General features: G+C 39.4%; 1 long non-coding RNA gene and 1 pseudogene across 1 annotated transcript; one reads left to right on the top strand and one right to left on the bottom strand.

The window, feature by feature from the left end:
* Positions 1-1,198: 1,198 nt before the first annotated feature.
* LOC134476282 (uncharacterized) lies at positions 1,199-4,677 on the bottom strand. Its single transcript, XR_010047862.1, has 2 exons — positions 4,532-4,677; positions 1,199-1,627 (listed from the first exon to the last, which is right to left on the bottom strand). It is a non-coding gene; the product is annotated as an uncharacterized LOC134476282 (long non-coding RNA).
* A 2,217-nt stretch (positions 4,678-6,894) lies between these two features.
* LOC101787660 (sodium/potassium-transporting ATPase subunit beta-3-like) lies at positions 6,895-17,516 on the top strand (annotated as a pseudogene).
* Positions 17,517-27,781: the final 10,265 nt, after the last annotated feature.

Consider the following 27,781-nt stretch of genomic DNA (forward strand, 5'->3'; position numbering starts at 1 on the left):
CTTACCACATGTGGCAAAATCTCAGTTCTCTGTACTTATTAAGAATGAAATTTGTATGCAAAAAGTCACCAGTTTTCAGCCAGAATGTTGAAAATTGATGGGTGCTGCAATTAAATGGCAATAGGTAATTTAATACGGCTGCTTCTCGGGAGTCGGAATAGCAGGAAATGGGACTAATAGCTTCTGGTTTTCCTCTCATCCTACGCTTCCTAGCTAGCAATTTATCTGTGTATGGTCTCCTACGTGGTCATGTAAATGGAATCAGATTGTGAACATCCTTAAATGCCATGGAAAGAGGTTCAGATTTCTTTCTCCAAGTAAACAATGTGAGTTCATTTGGAAATAATGAAGTGGAAAATATCATAATAAATGTAGCAGTTGGTTGATTGAGGAAGGTAAATCTGGTATCCAGGATGTCAGCGAAAGTCAGTAAATGTGCGCTCTACATTTACTATATGCATTCTTATTTACTATGTCCCTCGTGCAACTCCTCATGCTTCAGCCGAAGAATAGTATAAAGCAAGCAGATGCAGTCCTAGCCTCATGGATCTCATCTCCACTGGGGATGGTTCTGTACTCCCTGGAAGGGATTAGAAATCCAGGAACCAGAGAACATTTGACCTATTGATAGTGTTGGTGATTATTTTGTACACTCTTCTTATGTCTACAAAACATAAAGATGAGACTAAGAAAGGGTCAATTCTAACTTCAGTTTGGGGTCATTTACAGTATTGTATCCTAATGTGGACTGTTGTTTCCAGCTTGGGAATTTGTGTTTCAGAAATTGAAACACGAACTTAAAGAAAGCATCCAGTATGAGTGACAGATGTTCTGATATATTTGTCTTATCAGATTTTCTCATCAATAATGCATAATATGTCACATGGAACAAAGAACAGTGTTGAAAAGGCACTCAATGATGCTCTTTTCTCACTCTAAAAATAAAGGTATAGATGTCAATGTAGATATAAATAGATATTTACTTTGGCTTGTGCCCTGATGATGAAAACAATCATGCACAGACAAGACAGCAGCCAGGAAGCTTAGAAAGAAAGGAAACACAGAAGGGGAGAGGATATATAGCAATTCCTATATGTACTAGGGAAAAAAAACAGAGTACAATACAACATATAGCACTGTGAGCAATTGGCAATAGTAGGCATGTTAATATTAGCAAAAGTACACTCTCAAGTCTGAATGATTCATATGAAATTTTAATTTATGTATCTTGATTTAAATAGCACATCATTGCAATTAATCCAAGTACATTCTACATGCTCTAGACGATCACTTTATAACTGAGTGACCCAAATTTCAGGGTCACTTCTGCATTTGTGATGGTACTTCTATTGGTTTAAGGAAAGGTAAAATGACCACCCCCACCCCCCCGAACACCGTTAAAAGAAAATACAGTCCGTACAACACGAAGTGATGAAAGCTCTGTGACAGCCCATGGAAGAAGGTAACACAGATATCTTGAATGCAAAAACCACAACCTGTGGGTGCCAGCACTTCGGTCTGGTTGTGAGTGAACGGATACCACAATGTCACCACCGCAGTGCAGAAGTATGAGTCATGCTTACACATGGAGATACGTCATTCCCTTTTCTGGACTATGCTGTAATTCCTATAATGAAAATTTAAAAATATACACTATTGAAGCAAAAATGTAATAATAACCACGTCAGATGAAGTAGAATTTATGCTTAGTTTATATTTGTAAGCCTAATAGAAAATACATTAAGTTAACATCTATGTTGGTGAGACTTTTTTCCTTCATCATAGAAGGCTTTTTGCCACACAATTCTGTGAAACATTAAATGTTTGTTTCATTTTTTCTCTACCAAAATCATTAAGAACACCATGATACGTACTATATGCCAATAATGTTCCCTTGGGGATCGTCCCTCAAAATTCAATGTGAATATACATAAAACGTGTTTCTGCATATGCAGTCCTTTGAGCTTTTAAATGAGTATTGACTATAATTGTACTTATGGTAGCTGAATGTGAATTCTTACTATGTCAGAAACTCATGGATTACATTACTGAGGTAAAACCATAGGTTTGTGATGTATGCTGTAATATTAGACTCATTTTTTGATAAAGAAGCTGAGGTTCCATAAACTGTTCCAGATTACAGAGTGAGTGGACTTAACCGAGGCAAGATGATTCCCCAGATGTTTTTATAACCACCAAGTTTTGACATTTTGCCTTTTTTGAAGTTTGTTTGCTGAGTAATTTTCTCCATCGGACAGTAAAGTCCTATAAATCAAAAATAGTGCCTTATTTTTTCAACTTTACTGAATTATAATTTATAAGCCTTATAAGTCATTACACACAATTTAATAGTTCTTGATTTACTGTATTTTTAATATTTTAAATTGCAAAAAATATATAAGAAAAATGCACCATTTTATCTGTTTTTAAGTATGAAAATCAGTGACATTAATTACAATCACTACTTTTGGGTGAATAATAAAACCATGCCTTTTGTGATAATAATTCTGTCTCTTTGACAAAACGTAATTTGTATCTTATCAATTTTCTACAAGTTCAGACCTAGTTCTCCAGTGCCTGCATGCTAATGAAAGGTAAACAGTACCTAAATGGTAACCAGTGGACTTGTGATACACTTATTACCCAGTGCTTTATGACTGAAGAACACATAGTATTACTTTCTGTCTTATTGCCAAGTTTTGTGTGATCTTTCTTAATATGTTGAACAATATGTTGCACTCTCTTTAGGAAGCAACCATGCCATCATCATATTACCAATCACACATCTCTGTAGATTTCAAATGTACTGAGTGCTGTGAAGGAGAAGTACATGATAGCTACAAGCATTACAAGAGGGGCTTTCCCACCAAGGGATTGGGAAGGCATTCATTAGGAAAGAGCCATCAGGAAAATCTGAATGATGGGCAGCAGTGAACCAGGCTAGCCCCCTTCTCTTCCCATCCATAGAACTCTCCCTGACTTCATTTTAACATCATGGTTATATCCTTGTTTCTCCCAAATACATGCATCCAGCCTGCCTCTCTGCAAATATCCAGGCTTGAAAATCCACACAGATGGTATATAAGTATCTCCCATAGACATAACCAGAGCAGAATTCTCAATTGATCCCGTAAACATCACCTCCTCCCCTAGCCTTTCTCATTTTCATAAGTGGCATCACCACCCAATACAATCAATCAATAAACATTTAGCAAGGTAGCCCGGATTCTCCTATTTCCCCCACTTCCGGTTTCTCAGAAAAGTTCTTCAGTCATCACTGCAGTTACTCCTACACACCACAGGGGTCACCATTTCAACACTTCCCACCACTATCCATCCACAGCGTGCTCCCTCTCTCTCCTTCCCTTGCTTTCCTCCCTCTGCTTGTCCATCTCTCCCTCGGCCTCTCTCACGCCCTCCCTACCCAACTCCTGTCTTATGACCTGTCTCAGCCTTACTCCCTACTGTTCATTTCCTACATAGCGATCTGACCAAAAGCTAAATTGCATTGTGAAAATCTCGGCTCTTCTTAGCTGAATAGCTGTTACCAAAGCCAATTTCTTCTCCTCTCTCTCTCTGCCCTCTCCCCTCATCCAGTCTTTTTCCCTTTCTTCCCCTTCTTTCTCCTCCTCTCCCTTTTCCTCCTCTTCTCTTCCTCTATACCCCTTTATCCTCTTCTTCTTTTCTCCCTTCTCTTCCTCCTCTTCTTTCCTGTTCTCTTCTTTCAACATCCATTCAATTTCAGTGTCACTAAAAGACTTAGCTGAGTACCTGACACACCACAGACACTAGAGAATAATCCTGAACATGCAAGTGAACAAGGAAGGAAAGGATAGTTGTACAGGCAGAGAGACAAGACAGAAGGAGCATGAAAGACTGAAAAAAATATTCTGCCTGGTGGGGCGTTTGGAGCATGGAGAGCAGAACAGAGGGGAAAGAACAGCCAGAGAATATGAAGGCTCCCACCCACAGGGGCGTGGGAGGTTTTAAGGTGTTTCATCTTCATCCAAAGAGAAATAAGAAGGCACATGGGTTTTTTAAGTAGAGTGATGAGAAAGCAATATTATGCTAGTGATCTTGAGCTTAAACTGAGAGCAGCTTAATAAAATAATAATTATAATAATAAGCCACAGTGATAGACCCGCCCTGGTGCAGTCAGAGCAGAAACCCACTAAGCCACATGGGCCCATTTCTCTCCCCAGGACACTGATTCCCACAACACAAACAGACATCATCACTTCCAGACTCATAAAGTGAACAACCGCCCCTGCTGTGAACTTTCCCTCCCTCCTTTCAAGGGCCTCAGGCTCCCTTCCAACTCAGGCCCGCCCCCCACTGCTTCCTTTCCAGTTCCCAACCCAGCTGCCTGGTTAACTCTCTCATCCCTTCTTACCTCTTACCCCTGTCCATACTGCGCTGAAGCTGACTGGGATATGGTACCCGATGGATATTGGAACCCTGAACTATGCCCACAGTATCTTATAGCCATAATCAACATTCAATTGAAAGTGGAGGCTGTTAGTTGTTTTACCTAGTTGTCATCCAGATTTTCTCCTTATTACTAGTGGGAACAGAGGTCAATTATGTAACCTCTTTGAACCTCCATTTTGCCACCTAGAAAATAAGAGAAATGATAGCTCCTACTTCAATGCATTTTTAAAATGGTGCTATTCCTAGTCATGTGTTGAATACATTTTAGCTACCACCCTCACTATGATTACCATTCATGATTTGTAATTATACAGTCACCTACTTGAATGATCAGTGGCTTTCCTTTCCACCACACTGAAATCACTCTTGGGTCAGAACAATGAGTACTTTCTCAAGCAGGGTAGTATGCTTACATACAGTGAGAGCTCAATTAATATTAGCTGAGTCAATAGATTGACATGGTTCTTCAATACAAGGTAAACAGCCTTACATTTCTTTGCTGGGATTTACCTAGCAAAATTTGTAGATTGGATACTGCAGACACGACTCAGAGTGAAGCTTAGAATACTGACTGCCTTCATCTGTTCCGGCTACCGAGTAACTTATAAACAACAGAAATTCATTTCTCACAGGTGTTTTGTTTTGGGACAGATTTTCATTATGTATTTCAAGCTATATTTCAGATTCTTTATGCCCAAGCTAGTCTTGAACATATAACAATACTTCTGCCTCAGCCTCCAGGGTGCTAGGATTGTGCCACCAGGTGTGTGCCACCGTGCCCACCTCTCTGGGAAGTCTAAACTCAAGGTAGCAGTGCACTCCATCACTGTTAAGGCACCTTCTTTTCCTAGACTGCTCTCTTCTTCCTCTAGCCTCACATGGAGATGGGGAAAGGGGTCTCACTTGGGCCTCTTTTATAAGGTCATTAAAATTTTATTCATGAGGACTTTGCCCCCATGGCCTAAACAAATTGCAAATGTGCCACTCCCAATACCATCTGCTTGCAATGCATAATTTCAATATATGATTTTTTACATAAGAATGAGCATTCAGACCACAACAGAGGTCCCTGGTCTCCTGCCTGGTTATCATATGAGCAGCCTCCCCAGTTCTTCCTGGGTCCTCTGATTCAGGCACTCTATGCAAGAGAACAGATTGTTTTAGACTCATGCACAGTAATCATCTTCCACCTTCAGCAGGTCAGGGTTGGGTTTTGTAACTCCAATCAAAAAAAGAACTTGAGCCCAGGCAGAAGGAGCTGAGAGAGTAGCTCTGCATGGAAACCATATCATGACATCTGTTCCTGCTGGTTGGGAGAATGCTACATCAACAGCAACGAAAAAGACAGAAATGGATAGAGCTGTTCTGTATGAAGGAAAATGAGATTCTAACCAGGGAATGATGCTCAGGGCCCAACTGAACAATTCAAGAATGCCCTCAAGGCTGTGAGCACAGGCAAGAGGACCATGTTGTGTCTCAGGTGCCGCATGCTGCCCCTCCAGACAGAAGGCTTCTTCTTTCTGCACAGAACCAAGCAGTAAGCAGCCCACTGAGAACACAGGATCGTCATCCAGGCAGCCCTTGCTGTGCACACTGGCGTTTGCCCAAGCTTTGCAGTAGCGCTGAGAATCTTCTATAAAATTGCTCTTGCTTGTGAGACAAAAGGGTGTGGCAGTATACTCCTGGCATCCTAACACCTTATGAGACTGAGGCAGGAGGATTGAAAGTACAAGCCCACCTAGGGCAAGTAGCAACTTAGTGATTACAGTCTTTAAAATGAGCTTGGGATGTAGTTCAGTGCAAAGGCACTGGGTTCAATATCCTGTACCAAAGAAAAGTACCAGCAAGAATTACCTTGTATCATGTACCTCTACTCAGTGTCTAGGTATCTCAACACCTTCATAAGTCTAAACCAAACCATTTGGAGATCAGTCCTTGTGCCCTTCTCTGCACCTATCAGGCAACAAATCATAGCTTCAACACTTTCAACAGCTGCCACAGCTCTCTGCTCATTGTAGGGTCCCCACATGCATGTACAGTCTGAACTTCATCAGTGCTGCTGTGCTGGCCTCCATCACAGCTAAAAGAAAAGGACAGATTATGTACCACCAAGTTGGATCCAAGACAAATCAACCACAGGTCACTTGGACCAAGGGAGGGAAATCCAAGGAGGGGCCAATAATGCCTAGACTGTCTCTAGCTGATGCAAGACAGTTACGCAAGTGTTCCTTCTTATTCTGCGGCACATCTGGGCTTTAGATGAAGCAGCAGATGCTCATCTCTGCCTCTGTGCACCTCTCCCTCTTCCCAGTTAACCCTCCTACTGCTCTCAGGGGAAATGAAAACTCAGGGTTGACATGGAGCCTCTTCCTCCAGGTCCAGGCATCTCTCAGCTTGAGGTCTCACTTTCTTCTTAGAGACTAGCTCCTTCCCTTTTCCAACTGGCAAAGAAACAGACTTTGTCTGCCAGGTTTCAGAATCGACAGTCATTTGATGATGCAAGAACTCGGACTGTGTTTTGGTACAAGCTGCTGAAAGCTTAGGGGATCCTGCTCGGGAGGAAGTGGGTTAGGAGGCGTGGGGAAGGCTGATCGTTTGATCCACTGTCAAATCCCACCACCAATTCCTTGGCACAAGGCTATCGAATGAAGCCAGATTCCACCTACCTGCTGCCTCTTAATTCAAGACAAGCCCTCCAGGAAACGAAAAGAGTTGAGTATGGGCAAGAGTTCTTTCTGAGCTGAAGGATTTAGTGAAGCAGCTGTGGGGGATGCAGGGGGGGATTGGGAGCGGGAGCCAGTGAACTGAACAAGGACTCCTCACCCCTATGTATGCAATGCTGGGAAAAGGCACAGGGTTAGGAGTGGAGGAAAGAGGACTGTTCTCTCCAAGGCTTTGAGCTCTCTGCCATAGACTCAGTGGGGAGCCTTTGAAACAAGATCCCCCACCCCTTCCCCACCCAGCGCCTGGGGAAGAACTTACACTGACTTACACAATGATCTGGAAACAGCCTAAACCCTGTTGCTGTTTGGCTCTCCACTTGCAGGGAAATGTGAGCTGTCTGTTTTTTATTACTTTGCTCTTATCACATCAGACTGTTCCTCTTGGGGAAGCAGTTTCATTTCCAAGAAACCTGTTTTGCTTCACCTCCCTCCTGCCTTCCTGGCCTTTGCCTCCTCCCTCTAACCAACCGCTCCTCCCTCCTCAGCTCACTCCCAACCCAATCTACTACCACATCAGCTGTTTCCCCATCCAGGAGATAAGCTACTACAGGGCCCTAACTAACACCAGACCTCTAAAATAAAAAGATTAAAGTTCGGTCAGAGACTGCAAAGAGAACAAAATATTACTCTCCTGTCTTTGTCTTTTCTAGGTCACTGCCTTCTTGGCTCGGGTTGTTAAAGAAAACACAAGACATCAGTCCATCTTGTGATCCTAAGTTGGCAACTTGGTGGAAATTCCCAACGCATTTGTAAGTAGGACTTCTTGCAAGGCTCCTGGTGGGCCACCGTCTGAAAGGCAGGTAAAGCAAGAATGTGGTCCAGTCCAATACCCTGTGCCTCAGAACTCACAGGTACTCAGAAGGTTAAGCTCCTTCCATTGTCCAGAGTTTCATAATACTTTAGGTACTTTCATCATTGCTAAAATACAATACCCAACACCCACAACCAAAAGGAGGAGAGATTTATTTTGGCACACAGTTTTTAGAGGATTAGGTCCGTGGTTGACTGGCTGTAAGGCAGGAAGGGCATGGCGAAAGTTTGGCAGAGTAAAGCTGCTTGAATTATGGTGGCTTGGAAGCAGAGAGAAATGGGAAGAGCCACAGAGGGAGCGATTGCTTTCTAGGCCACACATTCATGACCCATCTCTAACCAGGCCCTGTCTCCTAACAGAAAGTGAGCTATTATACCCCACACATGGGAATTTAGGGAAAGTTTTAGGTCCAACATAACATGTGGAGATCTGGGAATCTTCTGCAAGAAGGACCAACCTGATGGCTGCCTCTTACTCAGGTGTCATTAGTGAGATCCAAAGAGCTCCACGTCCTTCTAAAAGATCCCATAGTATGCCCTTTCTTCTGATTTTGCTTAGTATTTGTTTCCCTCATAATTTCCTCCCCCAAGTTCCTCTAATTTCCCCACCTTTGCCTAGAGCAGGACTCTTAATGACTGCGGTTGAAGGGCTTACTATGCCCCAGCTCACCACTGTGACAGCTCCCTGCCCTATGCTTTAGACCACATCAATTCCACTCACTCTTACGCCCAGCCCGTGGGAAATCCTCCTAAGGTTTTCTACGAATTCTTCAAGACACAGGTCACAATATGTGATCCCAGTGAGCAAATGAACTGTGTTAGGGAAGCAGGCTGTTGATTACCTGCTTTGCTATCATCTTCTTTATAAGCATCACCCAGATATGAAGTCGGCAGCTTCTTGGGTTTAAAAACTCTCACCAGGTGCATGCAAGTGCAAGGATGGAGAGGTTTGTGCACAGCAACACACACCACTCTAAGTCAGGGTAGACATCCTTCCTGTGAAACTGTCGAGCCGTACTCTGAGTTGTTCATAGACTCCGTGAAGCCATGAGGCTCCAGCCTTAGCCCATCACTGTCTTATCTTCTTCATTTCAGTCTCCTTGGAGGATGGGTATTTGTAAATACGGAAGGGCTGTCTGTTTTAACAGGCTCATCTTCCTTGGAAGCAATTGTAGGATTTTAAAATTTTTATTTTCTAAATTATAAATTAACAAATTATAGCATTTCTATATAGAAGTATAATTTTCATTTTAATCTTTATCTGAAATTATTTAGGAGGAAAGTAAAAAATAAATACCATCAGCATTATTTTAAGATTTACAAATTTATCTCTTTCTTTTTGGTCTCTCTCTGTCTCTCATTGTCTCTGTCTCTGAAATAAAATGTTTATGATTTGGCTAAAGGCTAGACCCATCCCTTTCCTTCCTCCTAACCTCCCTATGATTGTTTGCATCATTCCTGTGCATGTTTTTGTAATTTTATTGCATATGAACATTTCTATAAACAATACAGAGTATTGTTTGGATCCTTTAAAAATATTTGCCTAAATGCTACATTGTAATGGATTCTAAGAATGAGTTTATGAGCAACAACATTCACTTACTCTGGTTCCTGTTTCTTTCCATGGCCTTGTAACTCCAGCCCAGCACCTGGAAGATACCCAACAATATCTTCTGAATTAATTGCACAAGAAAATAAGATATATCAAGTCAAGACATACCAAGTGAAGATGTAATCCAAGATAGGTTACATGCTTCTTTAAATATTTTGGTTTAAGGGATGTCAGTGGCATAAATAACTCTCCCAACATAGGTATCTTTTTTCCTAAAAGTGGAGTTTCATAAAAGCCTCGTGTAAGAGCCACATCCACATTCACGTGGCTTGATACATGACTCTTATTTCACCGAGATTCTCTAATACTTAAATTCTAAGCCCATCTCTTCCCTTTCCCAGAACTGCTGACTTCATAGGTGAAGCTCTTCTATGATCCTGAGTTCATCCCTTCCAATGCCAAGAAGAGAACTTGATGTCACTATCTCTGAAGCAGCTGAAACACCAGCAGTCATTCAGCTTAATGGGCAGAGGCCACACTCCTGAGTCATCATCAGTCCTGTCCAATGATGAAGAAGCAGAATCAGAGACATTCAGTGATCTGGACTCCAGGCTGCAGTTTCCCATAAGACCAAACTCTCCCCCTCACCACCACTACCATACACACACAGTGGTGGTGCTGGAAGCTACTCCAACACCTTTCACTATCCTGTTCAGTAGAGGGGCATCTAACTTATCACTCTTTTTTTTTTTTTTTTTTTTTTTTTTTTTTTTTTTGGTCCTTTTCGCTTTTTATCCGTACCAGGGATCGAACTCATGACTGCCTGCTTACAAGGCAGGCGCTTATGCCGCTGAGCTAAATCCTCAGCCCTATCACTCTAACTTTTATAGCTTGACATTTAATATTTGCTACCAATAGCTACTATGCCATATTAACAGGAACAAAGGTCACTCTTGACAAACCAGATTGCATGGTCACTTTAAATCAGTGATCCTACGTAAAGGCCAACCACAGTATTCCCTCTCACTCAGAACTTCAGAAGATGACTCCCTTCATCCTTCTCTCAGTAAAATGATGAAAGAGCCCATTTCTCACAGCAGCTGGTGAAAGCCTAACTTTCATATAGTAAACTTCATATAGTAGAACAAGTAACTCACCATCTCCTTTTTGTTTTTCTTTTGGAGTAAACTTTGAGCCAACTGCTTTCTCATAATCCTCTGAAAATTTCAGGGAAATGACAACATATATAAAACTTATATAACTCAGAGGAGAAATAGAAGATTAACAGTGGATCAGGATGGCAGCTCTGAAGAAGAGCTCGTTTGGTCTCCATAACAGTGTTTGCTGGCTAGACACACAGACAGAATAAGAGCATGGGCTTTCAATTAGACAAACTTGAGTTTGGGTCTCTTTGCTACCACTCTTTATAGGATACCAGGCAAGTTTCCTCTTTAAGCCTCCATTTGTAAAATGGAGTAAGGACAGCAGCATCATTCTCAGAGGTTAGTTAGAAGCTGTCAGTGAGACAGTGAGTTTAAAGCTCCACATACAGAACTCAGTGCATTTTAAGTATTTAGGAAATATTCACTGTAATTGTTCAGACTATGTAAAGCTTTATTATGTTTTCAGAATTATCTGTTCTGGCTCACATTGCAGTCTGTGTTAGTAACTTTTCTCTCATTGCTGAGACAAAATACCTGACGCTCAAAATAAAGGAAAGGTTTATTTACCACACAGTTTGTGGAGGTTTTAGTCCATAATCTGTTGGTTCCAAGGCAGAGTGGCACGTGGCACAGGGGCAACAATTCAAGCAGCAGAAGACAGCAAAAGCAACAAAAAGCAAAAAGAGGAAAGTGTAAGTTTCTTTTCCCTCCTTATAGTATAAGCAGGCTACTGGCCGTAGGCCTGTGTAACACTCATACCATCTCTGTCCCTCCTTTTGCACAGATTCAGGGCATTTATAAAACAAGGACCCTGGCTCCTTGCTGAGTCACTTAGCTAGACTTGTAAACTTCTCAAGTTGACACAGTGTGTTAACCATCATAACATGCTAGGTCCTAAACAGACACCCTAGAGCCTGTCTTCTATACCCTGGGATGTAGAACTGCTGAGTACTTATTTAAGCATCTAAATTTCCCAAGGTGACACAATCTATCAATCATTACTTAGTCTCCATTCAAACTCACTGTTTTTTTTTTTTTTTTTTTGTCTTTTTCGTTTTTATCGGTACCAGGGATCGAACTCACAACTGCCTGCTTACAAGGCAGGCGCTTATGCCACTGAGCTAAATCCCCAGCCCCCAAACTCACTGTTTAATTCCTCCAAAACATGACTTGCTATTGTCGCCTGTATATTTTTGTTCCTGCTCTGCTTGATAGCTGGAATGCCCACCTCTTTCCTCTCTACTTTCACCTTTTGACTCAGCATGGCCATTTCTTAGCCCCTTGCAAAGCCTATTTCAACTGTCGTACTCTTCAGGCAGTCTTCTAAGATGTGAGTGCTCCCTGCCTGAGTCCCTTGCTTGCTTATCATTTCCAGGGTGCACTCGAGAATCTTAGTAATTTCCTAATACACTATAAATGCTTCAAGGACCCATTCTATGCTTTATAGAGATTTCACTTCTCCACTATGTTATCATATTGCTTGGAAAGCCTAACTTCTCATGAGATCTCCATTGCAATAGCTTCAAGCAGTCACAGATTTTCATGAATTTTTCTTGATGAGCAGTGTGAATCGTTAATCTCATCCATTGTGTCAGCTGTTAAATAAACGACTCATAGAGATATCACCTTACCTGGCATAATGGTACAGAACCAGAATCCTGATCTCAGTCATTTACAAACACTGGGTTCCCTAGCCCCTTCCTCATGGCCACCTCTGAGCCTTGACAGGGTGCATCCATCCACTTCCATCACTCAAATGGAGCCATGTGGTATAGTAAACACAATGGTCTCTGGAAGCTCACAGAACCAGATTCCATTTCTGTTCATAACACTGGCTGGCTGGAAATGTTGGATATCATGCTTTACCCTTTCTGGACTTTAATTTCTTCTCCGCTAAATGTAACTAATTTGATAAACAGTGACTTCTGTTAACATGGAAAATTAAGCATGTGAAAAATTGGCCCTTCTCTAGGTAGAAAAAATATAACAAAATGAAAATTTCAAATACAGAACCAAACCAACGAAACTTATGAGCTATAAATTCATACATTACACCAAATGAAGCATTCCAAGTTAAGGATTTGTAACAAAAGCTGATTGAAAATTGTTAAAAACTCATTGGCTTCTAGAAGAAACAAATCTGTCACTCATTCCATAAGACAGCAAATATATATCAATCAAGTCACTGGAGTTCAATTTTCACTAACGATGAGTTTATTACCAAAACTAATTTCCTAACCGCACAATAAGCAACATGAGCAAAATTTGATAGTTACAACACATGGAAAGAATTTGAAAGAAAAATGAGAGATTAAAAATATGAAAATCATTTTAAAATAACTTTTCATATTCAAAGAGAAGGAACAAACACAGGGCATTGGTACAACGTGTTAAAGACTTTCAAGAAAAATTTTTTTACTGAGTAGATATCTTGATAATGGACACATAGTCATTGAAATACATACACACGTATGTGATGGATGGGTCAAAAAGTAGACTATGGCAGAAGAAATAACTGAGGAATAAAAACATGGAGTTGATAGAGACACTCAGATGTATCAAATGGGACAATGGAATGGAAAATATGAAAGATTAGAGAATTGAAGGGTGGTGGAAAGGCAGCCTCGGGTCTGACAGAAATTCTATAAGAACATAGAAAGTGAAGGTGAAAGGAATATTGCCATAGCGATTGGTAATCCATCCACAATTTAGGAAACACTTCGAAGCCCTCAAATTAAGGAAATATCTCTGTGACTGCAAAGAGCAAGAATAACCATGTTTTCCAGATATACCACGGAGTAGTCATTCTCCTACATAGACTACAATTTGGTGTGTAGTATAAAATATGAAAAGCAAGTCTTTTAGGATCAAAACTTCAAATTCCCCTAACAGAAAATACAGTTCAAAGAAATGTCTGCCATATAAAGAAGTCTTTCCATTTATAATCATTGATGTGAGCAAATGATAAATAAGATCTTCAAAGAGCTGAGAAAAGTATCTGCCCATCTCAGCTACGCTCAAATAAATTTTTATGCAAGGGGAACAAAGTAAATACATCTTAAGTTTCAAAGACTGAGTTTCTTATTCACAAACCTCATTAAACTACTTCTAAAGGCCATAATTTGGTCAAAAGAATCTTAAACTCATCTGGAAACAGAGGGATGAAAAGAAAAGAATTTGGCAGTTGGTAAAACTAAAAGTACTGATTATAAAAAGAGCAATATTGATCAATTTTGATGGGGTGATTAGAAACAAGTTGAAAAGGGGGCTGGGGATTTAGCTCAGCGGCATAAGCACCTGCCTTGCAAGCAGGTGGTCGTGAGTTTGAACCCCGGTAGATAAAAAAAAATAAAAGAAGAAGAAGCAAGTTGAAATTAGGGAACACAAACATTGAAATAGACATTGGAATAAAGCTAAAATATTTATGGCTTAGAAAATAATTGATGCATTTTTACACTTTTAAAAGTACACTTTAAGAGTGTAAAACATAAAAATGTCTTTTAATAAGACTACAAATAGAATGTAGAACTTCTATAAAGAAAGAAAAAGAAATAAAGAAACCATGATTCATAAAACGGAAGACGAAAAGAGGAGGGGAAAAAAAAAGAAAAATGGGAAGACAAAAACCAAAAAATACAATTAGAATGATTTTTGAATTTACATACATCTCTGAATAAATGTGATTACAGCCACTCTTCTCTGAAAAGACAAACTATTAAATTTTACTGTTTTCTCATAGAAGTATATGCAGTTTACAAAAGACATAAGTAAAGATAAGAACAAAGACAGAGCTAGGGATTTAGCTCAGCGGTAAAAATGCCTGCCTGGCAAGCTCTAGGTTGTAAGTTTGATCCCTGGTACCAAAAAAAAAAAAAAAAAAATGAAGAAAGATTGTTAAGAGAAAGAATCAAAAAATTATGTAACATCTTAGTGTTAGTACAAAAATTTTCTTCATAGGTTGGCCAGCTAGTACTAAAATATACTTAGCAGAATAAAGGACAAAGAAGAGTCCAGTATATTGTAAAAAAAATAAAGAGAGAGATCTTATCTTACCTTATTAAGCATCAAGACTTATTTAAATTGATAATAATTAAAACACTGTAGCCCTGGGATGAAAATAGACCAATGAAACAGAATATTCAGCCTACACATGTGTGAAAACATGGTGACATTACAGAGCAGTGGGAAAAAAGGAAAGAATGAGTCAATATTGCGGCACGTAACACTTGGCTAGCGACTGCAAAATTTAAAAGTAAATAGATTTATACATTGGTCCATGTGCAAAATTCAGTGATGGAATAAAGACTCTTAATCTGAAAAGCAAACTTTTAGAAAATATTTTAAAATAAAGTATCTTTGTGACATTAGGAGAAAAAACAAATATCAAAACCCATAATGAAAATGTTTGTTATATTTACATCAAAAAATAAAAACAAGAATTCATAAAATTAACATTTGAGCAGTAGAACAGAAAAAGGAGGATTGATACAGAAAGTATAAAACATGATTACTTGTTTTAGTGAGAAGTCTTAATTCACATGGAATAGATGCAAAGCTGTCTCCCTAACACCATGACTTTGGACATTAACATTTCAACATGTGGATTGGAGAACACAAACATTCAGACTATCGTAGTGTCTAAAAGCACAAGTGTCTACTTAATCTCTGATTCACAGAACAGTATTAGAGCTTAATAAATACTTACTATGTGCATTTCTAAGTACCTTACACATTGTACCTCCTTCCAAAATTCATATGTTAAATTGGGTGTGGTGGCACACACGCCTGAAATTCCAGTATTCAGGAGGCTGAGATAGGAGGATCTTTGGGAGTTCCAGACCAGCCTGGGCTACAAAGTGAGCTCAAGGCCAGCCTGAACTGGAGCAAGACCCTGGCTTCAAAGCATGAAAAACAAATTTCCAAGTCCTGACTCCTGAATTGACAGCCTTAAGAGGAAGGCCTTGGGAGACAGATTGAGTGGTAAGGGTGGAGCCACAAGCACTGATTCAATATCCTTAGAACAAAGCCTCCTTGGCCTTGTGTTATGTGAGGTTACAATAGACAGGAGACTACTGTGTAACAGGTCTTTACCAGAAACCAAACCTGCTGGCACCTTGATTCTGGACTTTCCAGTCTCCCAGCACTGTAAGGAATGAATTTCTGCTGTCTATTTACTCAGTTTATGTTATTTGGCCATGCCATACCTAATGGAACATGACGAATAACTTGTATGTGTATTTTGCCACAATAAAAAAGCAAAGAAAATGAGTTTTTTGAAATCCACACAGAAAACACAGTTGAATGTAAGATTCAGTTTCCGCAAAGCAAAAATCACCTTTAAATTACAAATTTTAAAATCTACGCTTAGGTTGCAAGACTGTGCTACACCAGCAAGACACTCCTCTGTGCACCTCATCATCCACACACTCGCCCCAACAAAGACCCAGAGGAAGAGCCAGAGGAGCCTGGCTCAGTGGGAGCTCCTCTTGTACAATCGGACCACCCTAGAGCTCCCAGGGCACATCGCCAAGAGAGGGGGTCATGCAGTTTTCTGTGGGTTCCTGGCTATACTCTTCTCATTCACAGTGTGGACTACGCTTCAGACTCTTGAGTGACAAGGTTCCAAATTATCGTGTCTGGATTCCTAGGTGAGGACTCATGGTTTTCCCAACACTGGGGACTGCATTGGAATATAGATTTAGTGTGTCTGAGCCAAATTCCTATGAAGGGCACTTAAAAACCTTAAGCAGCTTCTGAAGTCATATTCTTTAGAAGAACAGAAAAATCTCGACAACTACTGATGGAGTGTGCTTTTTGAACAGAAGGGTCCTGTTTCTGTTGCATGTCAATTTCCTGACTTCTCACTGTCAGTGAGCAGCACCACAAATGATCTTGGCTTTGGCTACCCGCAAGGACAACCCTGTAATCTTGTCAAAATGAACAGAATCTTTAGATTAAATAAAGCCTGAAGTATCACCAAGAATAGACTGCATTTCAAAAGATGAAAACACAGCAACTGTATCAACTTAACCCAATCACGATCCATAGACTTCAAGTATTTTCCATATTATGGAAAGAAACCACATGGAGGCTATCCACAGCCATTGGTTGCTGTCCAGGTCTCCTTTGGATACCAAGGAAGACGTACAGGTAGAATGCACAATTGAGGGATCACAGACCTGAGAAATGAGGATGATTTTGACAAATTTTGGGGAAGAGTTGCATTCAAAATCACAAAGCACACATAGTCTTGAGTGGGAGATCTCCCTCACCCTGAATCAGTGTTGTGCTGTCTGTCTTCAGTGTGGACCACCAGGGAAAGGTGGCATTGCCTCGCTTGGGTAACCACACAGTGCACCTCCAGATCACAGTGTTCTGTGTCCTCCGAAATAACTGCCTGCTGTCTCTGCTGCCCTTTGAACCAGTGTCCAGTCACCAAATAGGGACCAGTGAACACCTGATTCCCAGTGTATGGGATGGGGTCTTGTCCTCTTTTTTAATGTGGTTTAATTGCCAAGTGTCTGAACTTAATGTGTTGTGCAGTGTAAATGTTTTATGGAGTTAACACTGGTTAACTCATACTTTGATGTCAACAAAGTTTCAGGGGTTAAATTGTACCTGGCCCACATTAAGGGACTTTATGGCTGCAAGAAATGTGTGTGGAGAATCTCTGTATGACACGAAGAAAAATGAATAAAGGCCAATCTGATAGTGTTAGCTTGGGTGTTTTGTAAAATTATTTTTTAATGTGCTGAATTAGTCTGTGGGCTTTTTGATTGAGAGCTCAAACTTTTTATTATAAAATGTATTTTTAAAAAACAGCTGATAGGATTATTTTCATGTTAAAACTGAGTTTCTTATAATGTATTTCAGACTATGGGTAAAACAGCACTTTTAGGTTAGAATGACTATGCACCTGATTTTTTATGAAAGTAAATTCTTGAGTCTTAAATTGTATAATAGTTTGTGAAATATCTTGTTACTGCTTTTATTTAGCAGTCTGTGAACTTTAATAAAAGATTTAAATTGTGAAATATAAATATATGTGTATATATATGTATATATATTTAAAATCTGACTTTAAATACATTGCATGGAACCAGGCATGGCGGTGCTTGCCTATAATCCCAGCCCAGAATGAGGCTGAGGCACAATTGCAAATTCAAGTCTCACTCTCTGGCAACTTAGCACGACATTGTCTCAAGATGAATTTTTTAAAAAATAGATGAGGCTGTAGCTCAGTGGTAGTATGCCTTTGGTTTTAGTCCCTGTACTGCTAAAGAAAAAAAAAATGAGTTGTCCTTTGTGATTAAATTGTAAAGGAACATGCCTGGTAGAATAATGGGAAGAAAGATAGCACAATCTAACTATTACTTTACAACATTTGCTGTGTGTTTTAAAGACCTGCCTTTTACAAATGAAAAGACTGACTTCCTCAAAGACAGCGCCACAGGTCTGATGCCAGATATCGTGGACAGGGAGCTACATTGGCCATGCGTCCCTTTGAGGAGTGGCTTATTGGTCAGCTTAGCATAGAGAAGAAGCTCCAGCTGTCAGCACCTAGAGGGTCTGCCTCAGCTGCAGGGTGCCACCTCCCACAAAGTCATATTGTTCCCAAACAGCTAATACTCAATGAGGGATCAATAGCTTTATAAACAGCCCACCATTTTTACTGCACACGAGACAGCTTAGGTGAGTTGTGCTTGCTCCAAATCTCATTAGGGGAACCGAGCTCACAGGCTTGTGTTTCATCTCCACAGCTTACTCTAAGCAATCCAGTTTTCTCTCCTCCTTTCTTTCATGTACATGAATCCCCAGTGAATATTTAGAAGATCCAGCCTATAGCACTGGGAGGCTGTCTCGACTACTACATACAAGCTCTCACCTTAACGTGCCACAGCTGCTTTAAGACTTTAGCTCTTCTTGCTCTTATACTTTCCCAGAAATGGGAGCAGAGCAGAGAGTCTTTTTCATTCAGATTGGGAAATGAATTGAATCCAGGGAAGATTTTGAGTGGGTTTTCTGTGTACTTGATGTTGACTACTTCACCTTGGGTTGCTAAGCAAGTCCATCCCTTGCCTTTGTGTCTCCACAACCAGGAAGATTGCACATGACCACACATCTCTAATAGGCTCTCTCAACACCATCCAGCATTTCTAATAGTGTCCTATCTGTCCTCCAATCTCATTCTAACCCATCCTCTGAACCTATACAATCCCACAGTTGCTTGTGACCCCACAACTTTAAGCCCAGGAGCCCATTTCCAACTCTACTGAGTGCTCTCATCCTGTGATAATTCTTTTATTTTCTGATCCATAAATCCACAGACCTAACTTTGTTCCTGTCCACCCAGGAACCCCATCCCATCTTGAAACCTTGTATCTTACCTAGTATTCTGGGTCCCAGCCCTTGAAGTACTTTGGTCAAATTATCTTTTCCTTCCCCTTCAGAACCATAAATCACACTCTTTGTACTGGATTATTTCCTCCAACTCAAACAAATATGCCGTTGTAACTCCTGCTGAACATAAAAACAAAAATTCCCTTGAACTTTGATGACTCTCCAGCTGCAGCTCATTTTTAAGTACTTTTTGTGTGAGGCTTGTTTACAAATGTCAGGTCTGCTTTTCGTTCTCCACGTAGACTTTAGTCCTTACTTGCTACAATGCGTGTTTCACTGCCACCATTACACAGAAAGGATTCTTATTTAGGTCTCAGCTCATCTGCACTGTCAACACTGATGATCACATTTCCGTGTCATGTCACTTGATTTTACAGTGCCATTCAAAACAATTAACCATTCCTACCTTATTGGAAGTCCCTCCTAACGTTGACTTCTTGGACATTGTTCGACCTGGTCTTCATTATGTCCCCATTAACTACTTGCCTTTCTTCTTTGATCTCTTCACTCCTTTCGTCTGTTCCCTTTCTATCCAATCTTTGAGATGCTGACACTCTCAAAACCCAGCTCCCACATCTCACCTTCTTTCTGGATGAACTCTCCCTGTGAAACCTGGTGGTTCTCAATGGCATATTGGTTTTGCCCCGAAGGACATTTGTCAATGACCACAGATATTTTTGATTCCCACAACTAGCAACATATTGCTAGAATCTAGAGGATACAGAATGGAGATGCTGTCAAACATTGGTGGTTAACACACTACCCTCCCATACAATCCAGCAACCTTCTCATGGCAGAAAATTGTCTAGTTAAAAAGTGCATGTTGAGAAACCACATACTTGCAGTCTTTTGGCTTTATAGATTGTCTGTGATAGAAAATGTATTTTGTCTCCTGATAGCCATCCTTACTTTCTTTCTGATAATGAAACTTATCCTTATCCTTCACCGGGTGGCCGAGGGCCTTCCACTTTAAAGACTTGCACCTGAGGACCATGTGTACTTTCTGGGTCACTTGGTTAAAGGAAAGTGCCATCTTTTGCCCTTTTTCTGAATTATGCAATAGATTTCTGGTGTAATAAGTCAACTTCAGCCATACAGAGAAGCACAACATTCAAGGATATAACAAGGAAATAAGGTAAAATAACCTGAATCTTTGCACGATCATGTGGAGTGAAACTGTCACCAACCTCTGTCACCAACCTCTGGATCACCATAAAAATGAAAAATAAGTGTTTATCATGTTTGATCTACTGTATTTGGGAGCACATTTTGACATTTTCGTTGGTTTCCCAGCAGACACACTGCTAGAGTTTCAGTTTGTAATTATAGCTTTGGGCTTCTTCTAAACTCTACATCTATAAATTAACCACCTACTTGATATGTGTATCCCAGGATCTGAAACTTAAATGTTTTCAAAGTTAAGCTCTTTATTTACCCACCAAACCATCCTTCTCTTAGCCTTTCCTCCTCTTGATAAGTGGCTCTCTCGGTGTTAATCCTTAAATTGATTTCTGTTTCCAAAATAAATATGACATATACCCACTCCATTTCTTTTGCTACCATCTTAGTCTAAGCCATTACTTGGATCTGGGCTTTTGTGGTAACTTATACACCAAGTTTCCTACATCCTCCCCATCCATATCCCACAGAGTATCCAGGGGAAGCCTTTATTAAATAAAAATCAGATAATCTCATACCTTTCACAAAAGTTTTAATCTTCCTCAAGCACTTACATGGAATTGACACTTCTTACCCAGAGACCAAAGTAATCAACATAATCTAATCGTTGGTCTATACTTAGCTATACAAGACCTTCTTGGTTCTTTCTCTCTCTCTCTCTCTCTCTCTCTCTCTCTCTCTCTCTCTCTCACTCTCTCCCTGAAACTCAAGCCACGCTGGTGTCTTTCCAGTTCCTCGCACTCGGGAGCTTTTCTGCCTCAGGAACTGCACTTGAATGTGCATTCCCCTGCTGTTTGTGTGGCTGGCACATCTCAGCCTGCAATTTCCCTTCTTCTGGGTTTGTGCTACATAATCTTCCTCCTTTGCCCTTTATTATCCTCTATTAAAGTATTCTCTTAATTTCCTTTGTGGAACCTATCACCATCCATTCTTATAATTGTACTTGTGGGTGGTTTTTGTCTATCTCCCCTGTGAGCACAGGGATTCTGGTTATTTTATGCACCAGTGAGTACTTAGAATTAATATTGCTGGATACACAATACGCAGTCAAATTATCTGAGTATGACAATGTGTATGTGTGCTTTTGTATATTTCATTGAATGAAATGTCTCAACAAGCCAAGGTTTACTTTGGGGTTTTTTTATTAATCCTAAGCAGTGGAAAGAAGGCTGCAATGAACATTAAGGAGAGTCTCAGGGAGCAGGAAGCAAGTTTACACTCAGAACAGGAAACTTAGGAGGTGACACAGCAGAGAGCATGTGGGGCTCGTAAAATATGATGCTGGCTTCGGAACTCGATCTCCTCTCACACCATCGCTCACTTTCACTTATAGGAAGATGTAAAGCGCCCCAACTGTTGGAGGCTGATTGTTTAAGATACAAGTTAGGAGGAAGGGAAATAAAGAAGAAAAGCCAGAGAAGGGAGGGAAAGACAAGGAAAGAAAAGGCACAGAATGTCCTTGATGTTGTTATTCTGTGCAATCAAGGCAACGTATTCCTGGGGAGGAGAGAGATCAAATGAAACACTTGGAAACTTTACTGCTAGAACTAAAGTGATTTGTGCTGATGTTTTGAGGAACATCTTATCGAGTAGCTGGCCACCAGTCCCAGTCCTTGATGACAAGTACTGGCTGTGCATATAAATTGTTCGTGTTTTACTCATCAAGAACTAGTCACACTTTCTTCTTTCCCTGCTGTTACTTTTGGACAATTTTATGACCTGTGGTCTCACCCCACTTGCATAGAATTTAAGCCTGTGTCTCACAGCTCTGCAGCGTGCTAGGTAGAGCCCTGAGGAGAAGGGATGAGATGCTGATGTCATTCCCAACTCTGTTATGTGTCTAGCATTCCACACAAACTAAACCACCCGGGTCTTCCAAAAGAATCAATAAAAATGTATTTCTGTCCCCATTTTCATGTGAAGAAAAGAAGGCTAAGAGAAGTCATGTACTTTTACTCAATTACAGGGTTAATAAAGTCTTGCTGGTTTATTTGATCCCAAAACATACTCTTTTCTCTACACATGAAACCTCTCAGCAATAAGGCAAGTGATTTTACACAAATGGAACCACCTCACTACAGTCAGAGTATACATAAGACAGGAGGTTTTACATACATGATACCACTCCCTATAATTAGAGGAATCTTTATAAAATTATAGACCTAGTGGTGTCACACTTCCGCTTAAAAGCACTGCCTGAAATAGCTCCTTTCTACAGATCATTTGTGTCAACCCCTCTCCTAATGCTCTAATGCTACATCCAAGTTCCCATGCACATGTATGCACACACACACACACACACACACACACCCATTGTTCAGAGTTTCACTTAAGTCATTAGTTCTTTTCAGTCTGTACTAAACCCAAACCAATAGTTCACCAACTATAAATTATCTGGAAAGGTTGTTAAGGGTTCAATTCCCAGATCTCATTCTAAAAGTTCAACACTGGTAGATATGGAAAAGGATCCAAAGGCTGCTTGTTATACAGTCGCCTGAAATGATTGATGCTGATGTGAGGAGTTTTAAAGAGCACATTCTGGGATATCTTCCAAGTAGTGAGATCTTATTGAACCTTCGTCTTCCTCGTATACCACTCTCATTCAATATCCACTCATCTGACAAATACTTTGTTAAGCATTTACTGCATTCCAGGCACTTTTCTGAACACTAGGGATATGGCAATAGAGAAAATGAAGTCTCTGCTTATAATCTCATTGAAATAAACCAAAACAAAAGAATGGGCATATGATGTTGTATTAGAGTTACCTATAAAAGCAGGAAAACACACACACACATATGCTAAGTATACAAGGAAATTTATTAGGTCAGCCTGTAGGGTCAGAGGTAGGAGAGTCCATGGTGGATGTTGGCGCACTAGAAATCCAATATCTCCTTAGCCCAAGAAGATAGAAGCCACAGTACCAAAGGGCCCCAGAATGAAGTGCTAGTTGTAGGTCAAAGGCCTTGAAATTCAACAAGGGGTCACTGGTGGGAGTTTGCACCGGAAGGGTGAAGACACTGAGGACTTGGAGAATAATGTCTGCAAGCAATGTCAGCAAAGGATGAACCTGCTCAGGAAGATCCCTCAAAACAGGGACACTTCCCTCTTCCTTCCCTTGTTCCCGTCTAGGCTACTAACCAAATGCACCCACTACTAGTTTACTAGGCAATTCTTAACCTGTCCAAGTTGATGTATCATGATTAGCAGTCACAGATATGTCTGATAGCACGGAGCAGTAGAGTAAGGAGGTGCTACCTGGAAACTATTGTATTATTTATTTAATATTTTTCCTGAAGGGAAAAAGAGTGTCTCTGTCTTCTAGACCTCTGCATCCCGAGTATCAGAGACCCAGCACTCAATAAACATCTGCTGAGGTAGAATTTGAACTGTCTTACAGATGCTAGAAATGAGGTTCCTCATCATGGGTTTTATAAAGCCAAGAATGGGGATATGACACCTAATGCTACCACCTAGAGGAGCCCAACTTAGCACCCCAAAGCAGAACTAAAGAGTTTGGAACTGAAAAATGATCTTCTAGCTCTTTGCATTGACAAAGAGCTCTCCTGTTAAACACAAATCACTAGACCTCTCTTAGTTTTCACCTTTAAGGTGAAGATAAATCAATTTGCCCCTTCTTTTACTGAATGATTCTTCACATATTTTAGGACTGTTAGGTTACTGCTTCTCCAGGCTGTGTAGTGGAACTGACCGTTCCTCACAGGGCATGTTCCCCGAAATAGCCACTGTACTGGCACTTTCATTTAAACATACATTTTCTTAAATTCATACTTAAAAAAACAGCGTACTCAGAAGTGAACACAAAACTTTAGATTTGATCAGATTTTTTGAAATTTAAATAGTATACTTATAGAATACCTCTTGTAAATATTTTTGCTTTCTTAACAACACTGATATAACATACGTAGCTTTTAACTAATCAATTTATCTTCCTATGAACTGCTGAGTGAACATTCTAAACTTCTTTAATCAGATTTTTAAACTTCAACCCAATATTTTTATTTAATGAGATTGTTGTCTTTTATGCACAGTTCTACTTCACATTTTAAAATTTTAACTCTTGATTCTTTCTTCCTGATTGTCTCTCCTGATTTTGCACTTTTTTGTGACAACCTGCAAGAAACAAAAGAAACTGCAAAGAATTCAAATTAGAAAATCAAGTTCAGTAGCCACATAAAATATTTCTACATTGCTTGATATTACCTTGTGAGTTTAACATCAGTGATTAGCTGTCAAAATACATTGTTGGAATCAAAGGTAAAAGGATCAATCATAAGCAGGTGAGAAAACATATATAGTTGTCTCCTCTCCCTAAAATTCTCTCTCCCCAAAAAGAAAAGAAATTAACTTGATCTGGTCAAAATAATATATATAGATATATATAAGAATTGAGAGTGATAGAGATGATAAAAGTATATAGAAGATAGTAGCAAAGAATGAGAATTTGCAAACAAGGCCGCTTAAGTGACCTGAAAGGTCTAATTTAAATCTAGGAAACAGAAGGGGAAAGGATGAAGCCTTTGCATTCCACGGAACACCAGACAGACTCCAAATACTACAATGCCACCTTTCTTTGAGGATGAAAGTGAAGAATGGGGTTGCAGGAGTAATTAAGGAGAGATTTGTCACCCTAAATCCCTCCACCATTCAGTAAACTAGTTAACTGCTGCTACCTCAGTTAAGCAAAAAATAGAAATTTCACTACCCGAAGAAATGAAGCTAGTTCTCAGCTTTCTTCTTTCAGCTGCACCCTCCCGACACTGACAGCCAGTCTTATGACCAACCAGCCAGCAGCTGGAAGGACTCCTCTCTGGAGAAATCAAGTGGCTCAGGACTTTTGGAAACTCCCCCCAAAAATCAGTCAAATCCATGAGTCCATGCACGTTCGCTCTATAATGAAGTTAACAAGCTAACTCCAGCCATAGAAATTTAAAACAATTTGGAGGAAAGAAGTTTATCTGACAAATAAGAAAAAAAATCCTGGCATTTACAAATAAACGTCTCCAGATAAAAATATACCATTGAGTGCCAGGCACAATGGATTTTGGGGTGGGGAGGTAGTACCAGGGATTGAAGCCAGGGCCTTTTCGCAGAGCTGAATCCCAGGCCACTTTTATTTTTTATTTTAAGATATAAACTTGGGATTGAACTTGTGGTCCTCCTGTCTCAGTGTCCCAGAGTGCTGGGATTGCAAGTGTGTGTCACTATACCTACTAACAGTAAGTTTTTAAAGATTAACATCATTATGAAATTTTTACTCAGAGAAAACAGTATATGCACAATGCTGTGGATCATAGGTTTCATTATAGAAATGCTTAAAGTTAAAGAACCTATATATTCAAGATTCAGAGAAGTATGATGACTCCACACAGAACTCTATGCGTGCGCACACACACACACACACACACACACACACACACACTGTCAATCTTGCAAGAGAGTAGAATAAACATGCTTTCAGATATATAAAACACTGTCAGATAAATAAAATACCAAATTTTTAACTGTCAGATATCCTTTATCAACAAACAACTGAAAAACATACTTTCTAAAATGATAAATTTGCCCCAAAAAGAGGTTCCAGGAATCAGAATCCCACATAGAAAAAGAATAAAGTTTCCAGAAAGAAAATAAAGAGAAATCTCAGAAGTTTAGCTGACTGTTAAGTCTAGAAACTTGTAAAATTCTTTCCAGCAGATATAAATTCCCAACAAGGGTGACACCAAGAGGGTGGAAAAAAGACAAGACAGAACTGATGGACCATCTAAATTGAGCGTTAATCAGACATATTATTCAGCTCCAGCAATGATTCAGAATGCATCAGTGACAGATACATGAGAAAAAATGCTCAACCAAAAACTAAAGCAATAATTAATGCTGAGAAAAACAAAAAGTGGTTCCAAAGATTACTGGCAACTGTATTTTTTTATTTTAAAATACATGTATGTTAGTGTTAGGAATGTAGTTCAGCAATAGAGAGTTTACCAGAGTACTTTGTCCACTGAGGACAGAAGAAAAAGATTTAGATTTGTTTTTCCTAATATCTCTATTATGCACATATACACGGATTTGCCACCTCTGCATTCCTGAGGCCACAATTTTTGAATATCCAAAGTTTAAGATTAATAATAGCACAGCCATGAAAATACTATTACAGTTGTAGCTCAGGAGTTTAAATGGTGCTGTCTATAGTAGATCAAATGAAATTTCTAAAATTGGAAAAAAGACATTTTCAATATATTTAGATATAGGGAGGCAAATTTAGAAGACTCAGACAAAATATGAAAGCTTCTACCTCTAGGACCACCTCTCAGTGTAACAGAACAAACTCTATGTTTCTATTTGATACCTTTACAATATAATTATTTTTCTGTGATAGCAGTTTTCATTAAAGTATAGAAGAATTATAATTACCAGGATCTGTATTCTCCAAAAGTTCTTTTTCTTATTTTTGGAATTAAAAAATAAAAGTCCATTTGAAAATCAAACCATTTATTCTGACAAAAAGCAAATTAATGTAACATATATTTAGAACTCAGACAAATTACAATCCAGGAATTCAGAACACTAACCTCAGGCCATTTGGCCAAAAAAGATTGGCACATTGCACTTCTTCTTTTTTCCACTTTCCTGTTTACCATCATGCTTTGTTTCTCAAATTATTTGGAATCGAGAATGCATATTGGAATTTACAATAGCCAGTTTTGGATCAGTAAAATCTATTTTGCAATATTTCCTCTTTGTTGGTTGTGAACAATGAAAATTGACAGATTACATGAATATTGTGCTCATACAAATCTATGAACTAGTTTTCATTTATTTTCTAATCTAAAGCACAGTTCCAGGAGTCTGTCTTCATGAAGTAGGCAAACTAAGATCAAAAAGAATTTAGGGTCATGCATTTTCAGGTTCCAACACAAAAAAATTATAATCATGGAAATTTGTTCTTATGAATGCCTTAATAATTTGAAGTGAAGAACAAACTTATTCTAAATTTAAAAAGCATATAGTTGGTTTTTCTGCTTGCAATTATGAAGACACGAACCTATTTCTCTGCAAAAACAGTAGCAAAAATTTTTCCCCTACTACTTAATTACATATGCTAAGTTATTGCTATAGATTAGTTGAATAGCCAGAAAATTATCTGAAGATCTGAAGACTCAGGACCTGAAAAAAAATTAGACTAAGTAAGTTCAGATTTTGGAAAAAGGCTGTCTAAACATTGGTAAAAATATAACTACATAGCAATGGCATCATATGTTTTGTATATTCTACCATTAACAATAGGACATAGTAATTTTAGAAGACTAGGATCTAGGATTTTAGGTCTAGATCTGATGGTGATGTGCTCTTGAACAGACTAGTGAATTTCTTTCTCTGTTTTATTTTTTGCCTGTAAAATGAGAGGAGTAGACTGGATTACTTCTCAAGTTTCTTTTGCATCTTAGGAGAATGTAAAAGATTCATTAGGAAAATAGCAAAATTTATTTATTTCTCTGCTC

The sequence above is a fragment of the Cavia porcellus genome, unplaced genomic scaffold, assembly GCF_034190915.1.
Source record: "Cavia porcellus strain 051 isolate PalLab524CR breed Dunkin Hartley unplaced genomic scaffold, mCavPor4.1 scaffold_6, whole genome shotgun sequence".
NCBI lineage: Eukaryota > Metazoa > Chordata > Mammalia > Rodentia > Caviidae > Cavia > Cavia porcellus.